A 13,843-nucleotide genomic window follows, 5' to 3' on the forward strand; every position below is an offset into this window, starting at 1 on the left:
AATAAACAGCTTTAATTCTTCTAAGCTCTCCTTTTGAATCAAAGTCATGGCTGGCACTCTATCACTTGCCCTCGCAGGCACTGATTGCGGGAGTGCTCTGCTGCCTCAAACATGCAGACTCCGGGGAGAACAGCCTGAGTGCTGGAACAGAAAATTAGATCATTAGGGCTTGCTTTCAACCTTGACAATGCTACTTTTGATGAAGGATTGAAAATTCTTGGCTAAAACCTCTTTTTGATTCATTTTGATTAAACCAGAACATTTTTATAGTGGAATGTTTATACATCACCTATAGACAGAGAGACTCCTTTCTAAATTGTAAACTTGAATAGAAAAAGATAGCAACAAGAATGTTTATGTGCAGTTTTAGGAGATAAAGGCAAATATTTGAGAGTAGGATTTTCTAGCTCTCATAGTCACTTAAAAAACAGAGAAATTAAAATTCTCATTGAAATAATATCAGGGTCTTGTGGGGCTTTTGCACTGTCAGAGAAAACTAGCATTAGTGGCAAATGTACTTGGCTCTCAGAAATTTGAAAATCAGAGCTGCTGGTGGGTTTAATCAGGACAGTTGTACTCCTTTGAGTCAGAGTTATGAGACGTACTTTTAATTTAAGTTACTCAGCAGGACCTCTGTATCATACCAACGATATCAAGGGCTTAGGTTCGAGACGTAAAAATTAGCTAAGATCCCTAAATTGCCAAATAACTCAGCCTCAGAGGGGCCGTATTGCTTTGAAAGAGAGTGATGTGGTGATTTTGAAATGTCAAAACTGAATGAGAAGTAACTTAAAGAAGATATCTGGTTTGGTATATGTACCATCCCCCCCCCCACCCACTTCTATCTGGTTGTTAGACGATTGTTTGGCATTCCTGAAGCAAAAAATGCTTCCAATAATGAGATTTTAAAATTAACTGCTGAGTGTGTTTACAGCTTATTAATAGTGTCAGTGTATGACAAAGGTGAGTTCCGAGAGCATGAGCCGAGGTTTGAGGCCCAGGGGACGTGGGCCTGGACTATTACCCTTTGGCTTGCTCATTTATTTTCCTGCACATGAATCCCCTGTTGACCTCGAATGAGATGTATCTGAAATATATTGGGGAGAAAGAGATGAGATCTGGGCAGCTGAATACTAATTTGATCTCTGACAGTTTTCACCTCCAGCTTTTTGGCTGTTACATCTAGCGTTCAATTGCTTCCTTGAATCAGTGCTCTCCTTGCAGAGGTCTTGAGAATGAATTCCTTAATTTTTTAGCATCAGGACAACAGTGATGAAGAGAGTCAGACAATTATTTGAAGCTTCTACAGTGTGATGTACTACTCGGCGTGTCTATTAACTGGAGATTGCAATCGGAAGAGTGAATGATACCCACATTTATATACATATTTATCATTATCTGTGAATATAAACTTGGGCCGCCACAGCAGTTTAATGGATTCAGAGCCATTTATTAAATTGGTTTCATGTATTTTCATGGTCATGAGTTTAAAAAATTATACTTTTTACAGGATTTTCACAAACTGAAAATGATTTGCAATCACACTAATGCGGAGAAGTAAATTGAAGACACTCAGGTGAAGAGTTTAACCCAAGGAAGTATTTGATTTTTAGTATAAGAGTTTAGGGTGCATTTGAAGTTAAGGTTCCTATGTGTGTTTTTTGTCAGGTTTTTCTGCTTATAATTAATCTAATTTGAAAATCATTTTGGGGAACTATTACTATATTAATGTTTTTGAGTTCTTTACAGACTATTTTGGTAACAAAGTCACTAAAGTTTATAAACATTCATTCTAGTTAGTCTCAAGAGCCATGTTAAACAAGTGGAAGACGTTGGTTTCATATTTTCACTGCTGTTAAACACTGATGTCATTTGCTGCAAGATTGTTGTGTTCAGTTACCTCATGATATCAATCACTACCCTTGCACTATCGCTTAAATAACTGTACCACTGATGTGGCCACACTCCTTTAAATAACTGTGACTCTGTCAGATAAGCTGTCTCACATTAGCATTAGATAAGCCAAAGAGCACATGACTATTTAAATCTTAGGTAGTGTGTGTGTGTGTCTGTTTGTATTTATGAGTATCAGTTGGTTTGGGTATATTTAAGAAACAGGCAAGGTTGTAGGTTTTGGGAGAAGTATGGAAAACCTATTCTATTAATTCACTTTAGTAATTCCGTGATATCAGAGTAGAAGCCAATAAATCTTACCTTTAAGAGAAGAAATAATAATGATATATTTCTAGTTTTTGGGCTGTAGTGTTCCGGGACTGGCAAAAACAAATAAGGATTGGAGAAAAAGATGTTGGAGGGTCAGTCTGTCCCAAGAAGTCAGGAAGCTCATTTGGGGGAAGGGAGGATAAAGTTCCAGGGGCTGCTTTGTGCTTGGTGAAGAGGAATGCAATCTCGATGGCATGATTCAAAAATCCTTTATCCCCATGCCCAGAGAAGCAGGATTTGCATTCTTTAACAGAGAAGCTTTGCAATCTGAAACAGCCAGGCTTTCTCCATGAGGATGGGGCAGCAGAGAGAGAAGCAACAAGAACAGGAGAGGTACAGGCAGCATCGATGACCAAATTAATGGGCCTGGAAAAATAACAGACATGGCGACAGCACGTGGGTGAACTCTTTCAGGAAGAAAGAAGGTACCTGAGAGCCTTGAAGTCCTGGTGTTTGCATTGGATAGTAATTTGGAGTCCAAGTTACTGAAATTAATCTCTATTCTTAATCATCTTTTTCTCTCATGCTTCCTGCTCCTTATCTCCTTAATCACATGCACAGTTTTAGTTGTTGTAATTTGGGGAATCAAAGGTTAAAGTTATTACTATAGTCACACGTGGCTTAACGATGGGCATACGCATTCTGAGAAATGTGTGGTTAGGTGATTTCGTCGTTGTGCGAACATCACAGAGTATACTTACACAAACCTGGGTGGTATAGCCCATTACTACACATCTAGGCTATATGGTACTAATCTCATGGGTCCACCATCATGTATGTGGTCCATCATTGGCCGAAACATTGTTATGCAGTGGGCAACTGTATTGCCATTCTCCCAATTTTTCAGTCAGTATTTCAAGATTTCCACCTGAAAATTTTGTCAATTTCAATAGTAATGCAATTTTTCCTGTTTCTGAAATTGATACCAGTTTTTATATAATTTTTAATTTTTCTTGCCTTTATTGTACTGACTTAGACCCTCACTAAAATATTGAATAGAAATGATGGTAGTGTGCAACTATGTCTTATTCTTCAATGTAAAAGGAATTCTTTTAACATTTAATTTTTATGTATCTTTGCTGAACTTCTATTTAATATTCCCTTTATAAAGTCAAGCAAGTTCCCTTCTCTTCTTATTTTTACCCTAAATGAATGACAGATTATTTTGCATCTAATTTTTCAGTATCTAATGAAATAACATATGATTTTTTCTCAGATAATTTATTGACATAGATAAACTCATTGACAGAATTTTCTAACGTTAAATGATTTTGAATTCCCATGATAAGCTCTATTTTTCAGAATTAAATAGAAATTGTCATACATTTTAGGTGATAACATATTCAGAGTTTTTACATTTATATTCATAAGTAGGATTGGCTAGTAATTTTCCTTTCATGAGCTATTTTCCTACAGTTCTGAATGAGTACCATACCAGGAATGTAAACTGAATTTGTAGACTTCTTATTTTTCCTATATTTGAGAAATATTGTATCAAAGGAATATTTAGAACATGCAGCTGGATTTTCTTTTCCAATTTTAAAATCTTTGTCTTTTAACTGAAAAGCTTAAATCTAAATGATTGCTAGAATTGGTATTGTGTATTAGGATCTATTTCTTCTATAGTTTGTAGAGGTTGTTAAAATCGTGATTCTCCTTGGCTTTTTTTTCTCTCTTTCTCTGCTTTTATAGGATAAATTGAATGTCCTTCATTATCTCTTAAATCTTTTCCCCAGCAGGTTGGAAGTCAGGTATTTTTATCAATATATTTAGTTGAAGGTTTTGGTTAAAACACAAAAATAAAACATATAATTGCAAAGGGAGGTGCTAGTCCAATATGCAAATTTTTAAAGGAAATATCTTAAATATTGTTTCAGAACTTAAAAAAAATTAAACATGCCCGCACTGAGGATGTTAAAGACAAATGAGAAGAGAATTTATGAAGAACATTTCTTTGGAAAGAGCTGTTGGTGGTCTGTGACCCCCATGTCTACCTCCAAGAGAGCAGAGGGTGAGGAATTTAACTCTAGCCTCAAACCTGGCGAGAGGAGCTTCACCAGGACCACGACAGCTTGATCTCTTCCCCTGCTTTACGTGGAGACAGGAGGAAGGCATCTGCCTTCTGTTAGGGAAAAGTAGAGGATGAGAGAGGTAGGGCAGCCGGCGATCTGGTGGCAGAGGGAAGTCAATTCTGTGGCATTGAGTGTGCTGGGGGAAGAGATGTGGTTTTCCTTTCAACTACATGTAGGCCATATGTAAAAGAGAGCTAGTGTGAACGTTGTCTTAGATGCTATCAGATAGTTCTGACTGGAAACATTAAATCTCTCAAAAAGTGGTTGAAATCAAATCACCGGATTCCTTGGGGCTGCCACATCAAGGGAACTGAAGGTCAGGAGGCCCCAAGGACGAGTATCTCTAAAGAAGCCACAGAAGTGCTGGGGTGATATTCACTTCAAACAGAACCATTCAAATAGGAAAAGTCCTGATTCCCTCATCTGACCTCAAAACCCTCCTGGCAAGTGGTGGAGGAATCTGACACAGTTGATGATCATGCTAGGGAGAGAATCGGCAAGAACAAAGATGCTAACTGCACGGCCTCCCTGAAGACCGGCAGCCCCAGTGCAGCAGGCTCCAGCTGGAGGGTGAAGGGAGAGTACAACCTTTAGAAAGAGCTGGAGGGTTTCATTCCTAGACCAGATGAGACATTCTGCGTATAAAATGAGATGCTACATAGACGTGGAAGTTTCTGTTACTTCTGTGAGATCAGAAAAGTCATGGAATAAATGACTCACAGTATTGGTCTAGTTATGTCTCATGAATTCTGTTTGGTATTCTCGTCAGTGTTCTATTTCTATTATTTAGTAGTGATCTTTACATTTTTAGCATGCACACCTGAGTATGCATATCTCTACCCTTCTCTTGAATAATTCTATGATATTAGGACGACAAGTTTCTAAAAACTTCTTTTAATTTTGTTACATAAAATTTTAGCATAATCCTATATGTTAATTGTTTACCTTTATAGCTTCTGTTTCTTTGTCTTGTTTAAGGCAGTTTTCCCTTCCAATGTTGTACTAATATTCTCCTAGGTCTCTTTTTAATGCTTTTATACTTTAGTTTCTAACCTTTAGATTATTGATCTAAAATTTTATGGAAAATTTTTCTGCTTATAATATGTAGTAGGAGGTTTAATTATATATTTTTCTTTTACGTAGATTACTAGTGGTCTCAATCCCATTTATTTCAGAATCTATTATTTGCCCAAAGATGTGTACTGCCACATTTATAATATATTTCGATGTATGCCTATTCTGTTTCTAGATTCTTTATTCTCTCTTCTATTGCTACTTTTATATTACACCATTTTTATATTTGTTCGGCTATCCTTACTCTCTAATATTTTTCCATATGTCTTTGGGAATCCCGGTAGATTCCTTCTTCCACATGAAATTCAAAATAATATTATAAAGTTCCAAAATATCTCATTCAACTTCTGATTGAAGATTTATTAGATTTGTATATTAACTTTCGATATATTTACATTTTTATTTAGTTTTCCAATTTAGGAGCACAGGCCATCTTTCCATTCATTTAGGTCTTGTTTAACGTACTGTATAGATTTTTTTCTCCCATGGCTGTTTCCCTTTCATTGTTATTATTGAATTCGTTCCCAGATTCTGTATAGCTACTGTGGTTCTTGCAATAAGATTTTCCACATGCAGCAATTTGGTAATACAAACTCCAAGAAGCAATCTTTAGAAAGTCTCTAGGGAGGCTTAGGTCCAAATGTGCTTGGGACACAGCCAAGAACAGGTGTGAGCCTCTTCTGAGAAGTGTGACAAGTGCTGAGCCATTGTGAGACCACAGGGCAACCTGTCATTTATTCCTCCCACAAAGACTGACTGAGTGCTTATTGAGTGCCAGGCACTGCTGTAGGATACTGTAGTAAACAAAATAGATACTAACAATGACAACAAAACCCCTTTGGTTTTATTTAATTTATATTTTAGTAAAAGAGAGATCATAGACAAGATAAGTAGATTATATAATATGTTATATAGTGCTAAAAACTAAGGAGAAAAATAAAGCAGGGAAGGGAGCTAAGAGGTACTGGGACAGGCTGAAGTTTCAGCTAGGGTGTGCCATCTAAAGAGGAGAAGAGCATTAAGAGAAGATGTGAAGCAGCTCATGGATAGAGAGCCAGGTCATATAGAGAGTTGTAGGTCCTAGTAACAATGTTAACCTTTACTCTAAGCGAGAAGGAAACTCATAGGAGAGTTTTTAGCAGAGTAGTGAAGTGATAGGACTTGGTTTGGCTGTATTCTTTTGGCTCTGGGTTGAAAATAGACTAAAGAGAGGTAGCTCTGACCCAGGTAGAAGATGCTAGTGAGGGTTGCCTTCGGGTTAGATGGTACATCCTGTGGAAGAAGTGGATTTTGTCAGGGACGGGGGTTGGGAGCTCAGTTTTGGACATGTTATTTAAGAAATACCTATTAGAAATCAAGTAGATACTGAGTTAGTGGTTGTTGAGTATGGACGTTAGGGGTCAGGAAAGGTGATGTAGATGAAGGAACCATCAGAATATAGATAGTACTCAAAACCATGAAATTGGAGGGGCTGGCCCAGTGACACAGCAGTTAAGTGCACACGTTCTGCTTCAGTGGCCCGGGCTTTGCCAGTTCAGATCCTGGGTGTGGACCTATGCACCCCTTGTCAAGCCATGCTGTGGCAGGCATCCCACATAAAAAAAAATAGAGGAAGATGGGCGTGGATGTTAGCTCAGGGCCAGTCTTCCTCAGCAAAAAGAGGAGGATTAGTGGCAGATGTTGGCTCAGGGCTAATCTTCCTCATGAAGAAAAAAACCCCATGAAATTGGAGGTCACCTAGCAAGTGAGTATAGAGGGAATAGAGAATAGAATCAAGCACTGAGACTTGGAGTACCCTAACATTTTGGGGTCAAGAGGAAGAGGAAAATTCAGCAAAAAGACTGAGAAGAAGGGACCAGAACATAGAAGAATAAAAGCCACATATGTCGGGCTGTAAGAGAAGTGAGGCAATTACATCAAACAGGAGACAGTGATGAATTGTGGAAAATGCCGCCGAAAAGTCAACTAAGATGAGAAATGAGAATCGACCATTGTCTTCGACAACATGGAGTTTATCGATGACTTTGATAAGAGCTTTTTGGTGACGTGGTGTAGGAGCAAATTCACTGGATTGAATCAGGAATTTGACGAGAAAAATTGGAGACAGAAAATACAGATGATTCTTTTAAGGAGTTTTGCTTCCAAGAATAGGAGCCATATGAGACACCAACTGGAAGAGGAGGAGGACAGAGGGAGGCTTTTTTGAGATGGGAGAAATTACAACAGGTTTATGTGTTTAGGAGACTGAACCACAAGAGAAGAAAAAACTGATGTTGCAGGAAACAGAGGAAGAGAATAGGTGGAGTGATGCCTGAGTAAGCGGGAAGGAATGGCATTTAATTTAAAAGTAAAGGCTTGGCCCTGGCTAGCAGCAAGAACATCAGTGGAGAATATGGACATAGTTGCAGACAGGTGGGTAGACGCGGCAGAAGGAGCTTATGGAATTTTTCTTCTGTTTTAAATTTTCATTAAAGGAAAAAGGAGGCAAGGTCACTAACTGAAAATAAATAGGGGGAAAGATGTGTTGGAGATTTGCAGATAGAGGAAAATGAATGAGATAGTCACATAGGAGTCAGACTGTTCCAGCCCCAAGCTGTGGGTAGCATATAATACATCTTCGATTGCCGACCCCCAAAATCATTCTTTTTCCTTCTTTGTTACAGTTCTCCAATTTTTAGCTGGGCGTATTATGCTATGGAACATCATGGTTTTCTTTGCAGCTAGGTCTGGCCCTCTGTCTAGATTTAGCCAATGAGATCAGGTAGAAATGTTGCTTGCAGTTTCTGGGAAATTTTCTGAAGAAGGAGGCGCTGAGTGGCTTTCTCACTTTCTCTTGCTTGGATTGCAGATGTGATGCCTGGTAGGTGAGTAGCCTAACTGGACCACGAACTGATAGGTCCATGTTTCTTGGCAATCAGAGCCCAAGGCAAACTTCGGTGCTAATTCTTTATTGGGGCGCGAGAATAAAAGTGAAAGTGAGGCTAGGAAGTGTATTTGCTTGGAAAAGAAAATACAAAGTGGTGTGTTTCTGAGTCAACTGCAGCTTTACAAGAAAACATAGCTGGTTCCACAATCATGGAAGAATCTGTAATGAGCAGGATGGGAGCAATTACTGCCAGCTTCTTGCTGTCTACTCTCTTATGGGCCAAACTTCTCACTTTGGGGCACTCACTCCTCCCCACTTCTAGCTTGTCTTGCCTGGCCCCTCCAGGTGGGTACTGGGGAAACCAGAGGCTCAGTGTCTAGTTAGGTGTGGGCACTGGAACTGCTGGCATGCCTGCCTTAGTGGGCATGGTAGAGACACTGCTGGTGTGTGGCCCTTATCCCCAGAGGGGTGTAATCAATGAGACAATCGATGGTGGGAGAAGATAAGAAGAGAAGTAGTGGTAACCAGGGCACTACAATCTTGAGGACTTTGTGACTTGTTGCTGGGACAACTCTGGCCAGAAACCAAAGCACAGAGCTCTGGGTTTTTATTCTTACTTTGTTGTTATCAACTAGGGGGATCATGGTGAAGTAACTTGAGTCTCCATTTCTTCATCTGTTTTAAGAGACCATTTTAGGGGGTATGTAAAAATGATTTGAAATGCTGTTCAATGTCATTCTTGTTACCTGTGATTCAAGAGATTCAAGCACCTTCGAAGTTTCATTCCTATGAGGTAAATATTTATCTTGCAGTGTATTATTAATACATACTTTGGAAAATACCCATAAAGCAGACATGATGCTAGATTCTAGATTCTAAATGTGGAGTGTTCTTGCTGCAGTGCCAGTGAGACTGGCGATAATCAAGTGGTGCAAGTTCTTAAAACAAAATGCTGTAACTCTGTCACAGAGGCCACAGTATCCTGTTGCGTAAATTGGTTTCAACTCTGTCATCAAACAGGGAAACTGCTTTCAGAATATTCTGTTTTGTCATTAGTTGAAACATGTCATTTGAAAAGCCCTCCCCTCCAACTTTATTCACTTTCTAACATATTCTGAAGACTTTAAATAAATGGTTAAACCATCTGATTCTAAAATGGCTGAAGGTAGAGAGGAGAAGGAGACAGTCTTACTTCTTTTTATAAAAAGCAGCAGGTGCCAAATGAGTGGTAAAGAGAATGAGGGATGGCTGGGTTACCTGGGGCTGGGCTGGGGAGGAGGAGAGCTTGAACAAGGCCTTGAAGAAAGGACACATGTCAGATAAGGTGGCGGGTTGATAACAGTGTGACAGAACTATTTAAAATCATTTCAGTAAGGGGAAGGAGAAATCAATTAATCTGGCTTGTGTGGTTTGGATGCCGAAGGCTGATATCCTGTCAGTGTTGCTATAGGCTCCCTTGAGAGATATTTTGGCTCTGGGTGAAGTGCTGTTGTTGACCTTACTACTTATAATATTCAAAGGCTTAGAAAGAAAACTGACCGGAAAAAAGGAAAGGCTAGCCAAGGGATTCTCAGGCCAGCATTAGTGAGTTTCTGTTTATTCTTGTTAATGGAATAGAATTATGATGTTTGGCTGAAAATGACAAGAAACTCAAAATAAAAGTGGCTTAAGCAAAGAAGTTTATTTTCCTCTCACATAAAAGTCCAGAGGTGGGGGTCCAAGGCTGATATGGATATCATGGTCCATGATATTCGGAGCTGGGCTCTTTCTGTCTTGCTGCTTTGCCGTGTGTGGCTTAGAACTGCAGGGACCAACATGGCTTCTCTGACTCTAGCCATAAAAATTATTCCAGACAATGGGAAAGAGAGCAGGAACAGGACGGGCCATGTCTGTATGCTTTAAAGCCATTTCCAAGAAGATATGCACTACATATGTGTACACACCATTTTACAGACTTAGTCATTTGGATATACCTGGTTGAATGGCTAACCATGAAGTATCATTTTTTTTTTTAAAGATTTTATTTTTTCCTTTTTCTCCCCAAAGCCCCCCAGTACATAGTTGTATATTCTTTGTTGTGGGTCTTTCTAGCTGTGGCATGTGGGACGCTGCCTCAGCGTGGTTTAATGAGCAGTGCCATGTCTGCGCCCAGGATTCAAACCAACGAAACACTGGGCCGCCTGCAGCGGAGCGCGCGAACTCAACCACTCGGCCACGGGGCCAGCCCCCATGAAGTATCATTTTTATTTAATGTTATCAATGATTGGCAAGGAAAAAGGAGATGTTATCATACGCCCAGCTGAAATTTGGGATTCCTATTACTGAGGAAGAAGGGAATACAGACTTTGCAGGGGACAACTAGCAGCCTCTGTCACAATCATCTGAACCACTGGCATTTGGTTTTCCAAGTCATTTTATAATTTTGAATAATATATTTGCATTGTAATTTTTAAAATTTAGACTAACACTAAAATTTATTTTTATTCCTTTAACGCACTTTAACTGAGCAGTGCAGAATTAAGATTACAATTTCATACAAATAATTTACATTCAGTTTCTTCTGGGAATCTAAGTCAGATTTCCCACTCTCGCAACAGTGGTTTCTCATTGTGGTGATGTTCAAGTTATGTTTTAAGATGAACATATGAAATGACATTTATTTACCAAAGTTCTGAGACTATTTCTAAATAATTGTCTTCTATTTTCTTAAGCATTTGTTTGCCAGCCTAGGGAAGTAAGTAAGACATGATCCCTGCCTCAAGAATTCTGTTTAGTTCAGCAGGCGTGGGATGCCCACAGCTTGCTAGGAACTGTGCTAGGCACTGCGTTCAGAGAGGAGCAGGACGAGATCCCTATCTTTGGGGAGATCTCCAGTGCTGAGGGAGACAGCAGCAAACAAATCTGCTGAACTCCACGTGGTAATGTTGGGTGCAGAGGGCTATGTGCAGGGAGTTGAGAGTCGAATGTAGGAACAATCTGTTACACAGATGAGTACAGTCTATTGAATAATAAAGTTATATGCTACATGAAAGCGTGTCCAACCTTTTAAAAACAGGAACTTTCTTCTTAGGAAAAGTAGCGTTAGTTATGACTTCTTCCTCAGCCTCTTCCTTCCTATTTCTTCCTACTCCTTCCATTACAATTTAGAATTGTGGCCGTCTTTTTTTTTCCTCGTTCCTTGCCAATCATTGATCTCCACTTCCACAATGCCTCAGTACATTTTGAGAAACGGTCCTCCTACTTTCAGACCATGGGGAAGGGGTCACCTTGATTCCCCCCATGCCAGTTCCGTGACTCAGACTCTGACCAGTGAAGCTCATCCTCCAGACCACTAAGCCTGGCATGGGAATGGGCGCCTCATCCAGGCAAAGCCAGAGACTTATTTAAATGACTTTCACTGGACAGTGTAGAAAGAAAAGTATTTGTCTACTAAAGTAACAGGCTCAGGGGAGATAAGTCTGAATTTGCTCAGTGGTGACCTTCTGAAGAGAAGCTGCCTGACAACTAGGACAATTGGGTGAAGGGAGCCAGAGACTGGATCTCGAGGCATGAGTGAATCCCTGGATCCAGCCACACCCAAAGCCGGTCTGGCCCTGTATTTTCACTTCCATTTGACAGGAAACTCTTTAAGGAGGCTTAAACCAGTGTAAATTGGGTTTCTGCATTTGCATACAAAAGAGTTCTGAGAAATACACCGAAGTGATAAGAATATAGTGAGTGAAGTGGCCGGCACCTGGTGTACTATTTGAGAATCCCTAACTATTCCTACTTCCATCCTTTATATAAGGTGTTCCCAAGCAATGTTCCTTGTAAATAGGTTTTTCTATAAAACTAGTGATTCTATGAAAAACAGTTTCATGAAGAGCATTGCTAATTACATCAATCTCCTGGGGCTGCGTTTTCTTAAAATCTCTGAGAAATCTTGCGGAGGAACCTGGTGACAGTGTTTAAACCTAGTGTGCCCAATTTTATTTGTCCATAAGCACCACTTTTCCTCATAAACTTCTGTTATGAGAAATAAAGTTTTTAAAATTCTGCTCTGAAATTTCACCTGGAGGAAGATTCTAGGTCACAGGTCAGGGATAATATTTAGATAATATTTAAGCATTTTGTGGTCTTGTAGTTTGATTCCTAGGTTAAGAAAAATGGAAGAGAAATCTCTCAATCACCTAGACACTCTCTTTCTTTATAAAGCCTAAGCCTTGTTAGTATATTTTGCTGAACTTTGGGAACGAATGTCATAGCTGTTCAGATTTGCGACATATTAAAGATGACTATTATTCTGGATAATGAACACAGTGCAACATAAAGTCAGCTGGAAAGGTGAAGTTCATCACAAAATTGTCTGGAAGATTCCCGTCAGACTTTGGATTAACTCTAGTACCAGAGAGCCAAGCCACCTTTTGAAAAATAGCATAATTTCTTTTATTATCATTGGAAAAATTCCTATACTTTAAAACAATTTAATTATATTTTCAATTTATTTCACAATGAGCCTGATATAAAGCAGGGAAAAAGTCATTTTGGAATTAGAGCATTTATTCTCATTTATATTCTTTTGCAGTTATTTGCTGAATATATACAGTGCTGAAAAAGGAAAGAAAACATAATATAATCAACTGTATTGGGAACTGTACCACATTACTCTTTTATCTGATAGTGAATTATATAAGAGGTTTCAAGTATGGGACACGTATGAGATTTGCAAGAAAAATGATGATAAAAAAACTACAGTCATGCATCGCTTAACAACAGGGATACGTTCTGAGAAATATGTTAGACGATTTTGTCATCGTGCGAATATCATAGAGTGGACTTACACCAACCAAGATGGTGTGGCCTACTACACACCTAGGCTACATGGTACCAATCTTATGGGACCACCATTGTATATGTGGTCCGTTGTTGACTGAAACATCGTGATGCAGCACATGACTATGTACGCAATATAGTATCGTCTCATAGTTCAATCGTTAACAAATTCTTGGTTGAAATCCTTTTGAATTGAGGTACATCAGTTATCAAACTCCTTAGGGAGCTGTGTGCATTCCATTATGAGTTTTCAGAATCTGAGTGTGGTCCTCACCTCCTTCGATTCTGTCTCTTCATCGATGAGGCCTCCCCTGACCACTGAATAAAACCAGAACATCTCCCGCCCCTTTGTATTCTGATCTCTCTCGCCCAGCTCCACTTCTATGCTGATGGCGTTTGTCACTATGTAATATGCTGAGAGCTTACTTGTTTACTGTTATTTTTTGCTAGAATCCAAGCACTGCAGAGGCTTGGACATTTGTTTGTTTTGTTCACTGTTGTGTCCCAACCACCTAGAACTGTGTCTGACTCATGGTAAGTGATGAGAAATACTTCATGTCTGACTGAGTGAATGAATGAACAGAGGGCATCCCTGAAATCCCTGTTCAATATTTCTTGTGCTCACAATTTCTAGACTCATCTGACACAAATGGTGCCTTGTGCTTAAATCAGATGGTGCTTTCAGAACAAGCGTGAGAGGCCCGTGGAAAGCTCCGCCTGGAATATCTTCGTCAGCAATGCCTAAAATTTTAAACCATTAGTGGTCTTTTCCTTCTTTTCTTCCTCCTCCTCCTTC

This window comes from Equus quagga, chromosome 1, assembly GCF_021613505.1.
Source record: "Equus quagga isolate Etosha38 chromosome 1, UCLA_HA_Equagga_1.0, whole genome shotgun sequence".
In the NCBI taxonomy this organism is placed as follows: Eukaryota; Metazoa; Chordata; class Mammalia; order Perissodactyla; family Equidae; genus Equus; species Equus quagga.